Genomic DNA, 6,457 nt, shown 5'->3' with positions numbered 1-6,457 from the left:
ATATATATATATATAACATATCCATTCTGAATACATAAATCCTTATTCTGAGTAGTTCAGGCTCTCCCATGGAGTATCTTGGAAAGGTTGGGACAAGAATGCCCTAAAATTTCAGTGAACTCTTGCTTTCTTATTTTTGCTCAACATAACATAATTACAAAAATACTATATTTCTTAGTGGTTATCATGACTTGGGAAAATCTTGGTTAAACAGTTAATAGAATGACACAACATGCAAATAGGTGGAATATGTAATTATTATAATTTATTGAAGGTAGAATTTTTGAGAAGGATTATGAAGAAATGTAGTGGAATCTGTATATAGCCAAGAACTTAGATGATCAGTGGATCCAGCTGCCGCAGAGATTAAGAAGAAATGAGGGTCTTCTGAATGGGTTCTCCCAAACCAGAGGACAGACTCTAGGATGCTTCACCATAAGCATTCAAGTCTGTATGCAAATATTTTTGTATTTTTGTATTTTTTTGTGTGTGCAAGCATACATATACGTATGCATACAGACTGATGAAGAGACACAGAGACATACACAGTGCACACACACACATTCACAGGTTACTGAACTCTCCAGTATAGAAAACACCCCTTTCACACATATAACAATATAAAGGAAATCAGAACATGTTTCCCCAAAATATATCTCTTTGACATAGATTATGGCTCAGTGGTAAAGAATCTACCTGCCAATTCAGGAGACTCAGGAAATGCAGATTTGATCCCTGGGTTGGGAAGTTCCCCTAAAATAGGAAATGGCAACCTGCTCCAATATACTTGCCTGGAAAATTCCATGGACCAAGGACCTTGGCGGGCATGGCGGACATGACTGAGCAACTGAGCACACACATTTTGAATAGAAGACCATCAAGGAGCATCAGATACAAGGAAAGCTCTCTGCCTTCTGTTTGCTTCTGAGCAGAAGATAAATTTACAGAAATGCCTCCCCTCTTTTCTCTACTTCAAAGGACTAAACTTCATCATCTGAAACAACTTTAAACCCTTACCAGCCTTACAGAGGGCACCGGAGGATCCTACGTAACAAACATTACAAACTAGTCTTCGCTTACATCTAGTTTCCCATATGTTTGTTTTCTCACAATTTTCAAACCCTAAATACTCAAGGTCTTTTTCCTTTGTTTTGCCATCTCTCTAAAAGTGTATTTTCTACTAAGCTGCAGTATGCACTTAAATTGTAAGCCACATTTTAGAGTCACTCATCCCTGAGTTTCTCGCATGTATATCTGATATAGACTTGTTAATAAACTTGTTTGTTTTTCTCCTGTGAATCTATCTTTTGTTACAAAGCTCCTGCTGAGAATATAAAATGAATAACTGAAAGTTGTTTCTCCTCTACAAATACTGTACAGCAACTTTTGTTTCATTGGCTTTTCAACGTCATTTTATATCGTTTGAGCATATTCAGACCTGTGCTCTTCCATGCAAAAAACTGTTTACTTTTCATTATAGTAAGTATCATTATATTTCAGTATACTATGTAAGTGTTTATGGAAAACAAATAGCATCTGAGAAAATTAGAGTCCAGGCTTTTTTTTTTTTCTTTTCCCCTCAAAGCTTAGAATCTTAAAATCTTTCCTCTTTTACCACAGGAAATAAAAATGTTTTCTTCCATGTAAGTCCATAGGAAGTTACCAGATCCTTTATTATCCTGAAAAATCATAAAATCAATAGCTGGGAAATTGAATTAGAACTTTTCAAACATACAAAATTTAAACAAAGAGAGTAATGAGTTAATTTTTCTATATGACCAGTACTAAAATGTTCTGAAGTTTATTTCTGGCATAGAACATGAAAGCAAGCATATATGAATAAGTGAATGAAAACAAAACAAAACAAAACCATCAACCCATTCAAGTAGCCTTGAGAAACAAGTTAGTCGAAAGCATGCACTTATGGTTTCTTTCCAAAATGAATAACTGAAAGTTGTTTCTCCTCTACAAATACTGTACAGCCACTTTTGAAAGAGTTGATTAGAGAGAAAGAAAAGATTTAGGAAGGGTCCAGTGAGTTGAGGGAAGGAGAAATAACCAGATATAGTGACCACTAAGGGTCCATTCTAAAGAAGATCAGTCCTGGGTGTCCTTTGGAAGGAATGATGCTTAAAGCTGAAACTCCAGTACTTTGGCCACCTTATGCGAAGAGTTGACTCATTGGAAAAGACTCTGATGCTGGGAGGGATTGGGGGCGGGAGCAGAAGGGGACGACAGAGGATGAGATGGCTGGATGGCATCACTGACTTGATGGTCATAAGTTTGGGTGAACTCCAGGAGTTGGTGATGGACAGGGAGGCCTGGCTTGCTGCAATTCATGGGGTTGCAAAGAGTCGGATACGACTGAGCAACTGAACTGAACTGAACTGAAAAGAGAAATAAGAAATAAATTAGCATATGGAAACAAGCAAGTTAATATGGAAGGAAAAGTTAGAGCTTAAAAATAAAAGTGAGATAATGGAATTAGAATCAGTGAAATTAAATGACCCAAATAAGTTGAATAAAATAATATTATTTGTGTTAATTGACATTAACTATTTAAACTTTTTTTTTTTTTAAGATACATGGATTCTCTTGTCCAGCTGAACTTCTTTAAGTTGGGTTAACACACAAATATCTTGGAAAATTAAACTTACACTGTAGGGAAGAAAGTTAAGATCTTACACTGAAACTAACACCAGTGTACTTGTAATAAATATCATTCGAAGTCAAATGGAAAGTTACCATAAAATGTTAAGTCCAGTCAGAAACAGATTCTAAGTGAGAAATAAAAACCAGATATCTACAAATCTGGCATAATTTCTACCATAATGAATGTAATTCCTTTGTTATTTATCCTTGCCAAATTGAATACCTTTAGTGTAGATATCCTATATATATTTCTTGGGTAAAAAGGAATTATGACTGATTATCTTGTCATAATTAGGGTATTGGAGAGAAAGAGATTATTTGAATGTAAGGAAATGTGGTGGATAGTGCCAGACTATCAGGAATATAGGATATCAGACTACCAAAGTTCACAAGATATGTCTCAAAAGTGACATGAACAAGTATCCAAGAATCATTTTAAATAGTGGTCTTCTGGTAATGTACCTACATTTACAAACAAAAAACACAAATTCATTTGGAAAAAATAAACTTTTCACCAAAACCAGAATCAGGGAATTCCATGCACATGACTCATTTTGAACAGAGAGTTTTCCTATAATTTTTCTTTTCTAGGCTCAGATCCAGTCATCAGATGCTGAATGACAAGACTTTACAGGAGTTACTGAGTATTAAGGTATCTGAGCACCTAAACAATTGCTGGATCAATGCTCTTTTATTTCCTAACATACAAATTCCAATTGTACATATCTGTTCTTGCTCCTTTAAGTTGGTGGGGCAAGGGTTGAATTATATAAGTTCAGAGTAAATGTGAGTGAAAATCTCTACAACAAGCAAAGAAAGACTAACAGTTTTTTGGCTTATAATAATCAAATCTGTGTCCTTTGGTAAAGTTTTGGTTATTGAACCTTAGAACCACTCTGATTGCCAGCAGTAGTCAGAATTGGAATGAGAACAGAAACTGTAGGTCTTAAGCAAAGGCTATGAGCATTGGTGGACATTTTTAATTCATTATCATGAAAGTCAACATAAAAGTTAACCTTAACTTCACCTTGGAATTACTAAGAAAAATTTTATAAAGTGGGATAGTGATACTAATAATTAGCCAGACTGCTATTAGAAAGCAACAAAAATGAACAAACATACCACAAAAGGGTAGGTCTGTTGGGTAGACAGAATACAGAGCAACTGAAGTAAAAGAAGTGTTTGGAAAATTGCCTATTGAGATAAGAATGTCAGTTCCATGGTCAGGTTTCCATTGGTCACATAATCTTATTCAGGTAACATTCTCTTCTTTGGTAGTGACATTTATTCCATTAAGGAAATTGCTCAGTCCTGTCGACTCTTTGTGACCTTTTGGACTGCAGCCTGCCAGGTTCTTCTGTCCATGGAATTTTTCAGGCAAGAATACTGGAAAGGGTTGCCATTTCCTCCTCCAGGGGTAATTCCTGAACTAGGGATTGAACCCGAGTCTCCTGAATTGCACGCAGATTCTTTACCTGCTGAGTCATTGGGGAAGCCTGCCATTATCCCAACTAAAATGACACATGTATGCATGGGACATTTTGAAAGAGGTTGTAATTATCTTCATTACCTCGACCATAGTTTGGCCTCAGGTCAAATAACAGGGAGGCAATGCGGCCCAGCAAATCAACAAAAAATTGGATTAAAGATTTACTGAGTATGGTCCTGCCCATCAGAACAAGATGCAGTTTCCCCCTCAGTCAGTCTCTCCCATCTGGAAGCTTCCATAAGCCTCTTATTCTTCTCAATCAGAGGGCAGAGAGAATGAAAACCATAATCACAGAAAACTAACCAATTTCATCACATGGACCACAGCCTTGTCCAACTCAATGAAACTATGAGCCATGTTGTGTAGGGCCAGCCAAGACAGACGGGTCATGGTGGAGAGTTCTGACAAAACATGGTCCACTGGAGAAGGGAATGGCAAACCACTTCAGTATTCTTGTTTGAGAATCACATGAATAGCATGAAAAGGCAAAACCATAGGACACTGAGATATGAACTTCTCAGGTTGGTAGGTGCCCATATGCTACTGGAGATCAGTGGAGAAATAATTTCAGAAAGAATGAAGAGATGGAATCAAAGCAAAAACAATGTTCAGTTGTGGTTGTGACTGGTGATGGAAGTGAAGTCTGATGCTGTAAAGAGCAACATTGCATATGAACGTGGAATGTTAGGTCCATGAATCAAGGCAAATTGGAAGTTGTCAAACAGGAGATGGTAAGAGTGAACACTGACATTTTAGGGGCAAACTAAATGGACTGGAATGGGTGAATTTAACTCAGATGAACGTTACATCTACTACTGTGGGCAGAAATCCCTTAGAAGAAATGGAGTAGCCATCATAGTCAAAAAAAGAGTCCGAAATGCAGTACTTGGATGCAATCTCAAAAATGACAGAATAATCTCTGTTCCTTTCCAATCTTTGATTCAATATCACAGTAATCCAAGTCTGTGCTCTGACCAGTAATGCTGAAGAAGCTGAAGTCAAATGGTTCTCTGAAGACTTACAAGACCTTCCAGAACTAACACTCACCAAAAGATGTTCTTTTCATTATAGGTGACTGGAATGCAAAAGTTGGAAGTAAAGAAATACCTGGAGTAACAGTAAAATTTGGCCTTGGTACAGAATGAAGCAGGGCAAAGAATAATAGAGTTTTGCCAAAAGAATGCACTGGTCATAGCAAACACCATCTTCTAACAATGCAAAAGAAGACTCTACACATCACCAGATGGTCAATACCAAAATCAGATTGATTACATTGCTTGCTACCATGGATGGAGAAGCTCTATACATTCAGCAAAACAAGACCAGGAGTTGACTGTGGCTCAGATCATGAACTCCTTATTGCCAAATTCAGACTTAAATTGAAGAAAGTGGGGAAAATAACTAGACCATTCAGGTAGGACATAAATCCAATCCCTTACTATTATACAGTGGAAGTGGCAAATAGATTCAAGGGATTATATCTGATAGAGTGCCTGAAGAATTATGGATGGAGGTTTGTGACATTGTACAGAAGGCAGTGGTCAAGATCATCCCAGAGAAAAAGTAATGCAAAAAGGCAAAATGGTTGTCTGAGGAGGCCTTACAAATAGCTGTGAAAAGAAAAGAAGCTAATTGAAAAGGAGAAAAGGAAAGATATACCCATTTGAATGGAGAGTTCCAAAGAATAGCAAGGAGAGATAAGAAAGCTCTTCTCAGTGATCAGTGAAAAGAAATAGAGGAAAACAATAGAATGGGAAAGATTAGAGATCTCTTCAAGAAAATTAGAGATACTAAGGGAACATTTCATGCAAAGATGGGCTCAATAAAAGACAGAAATAGTATAGCCTTAACAGAAGCAGAAGACATTAAGAAGAGGTGGCAAGAATACACCAAGGAACTATACAAAAAAGTTCTTCATGACCCAGATAACCATGATGGTGTGATCACTTACTTAGAACCAAACATCCTGGGATGAAAATCAAGTGGGTCTTAGGAAGCATTGCTATGAACAAAGCTAGTGGAGGTGATGAAATTCCAGTTGAGCTATTTCAAGTCCTGAAAGATGACGCTGTGAAAGTGCTGCACTAAATATACCAGCAAATTTGGAAAACTCAGCAGTCACCACAGGACTGGAAAAGGTCAGTTTTCATTCCAATCCCAAAGAAAGGCAATGCTAAACAATGCTTAAACTACCGCACAATTGCACTCATCTCATACGCTAGTAAAGTAACGTTCAAAATTCTCCAAGCCAAATTTCAACAGTAGGTGAACCATGAAATTCCATGTGTTCAAGCTCAATTTAGAAAAGGTTGAAGA

This window comes from Oryx dammah, unplaced genomic scaffold, assembly GCF_014754425.2.
Source record: "Oryx dammah isolate SB20612 unplaced genomic scaffold, SCBI_Odam_1.1 HiC_scaffold_18, whole genome shotgun sequence".
Taxonomy (NCBI): Eukaryota; Metazoa; Chordata; class Mammalia; order Artiodactyla; family Bovidae; genus Oryx; species Oryx dammah.
Note: the sequence above shows the minus strand (reverse complement) of the source record.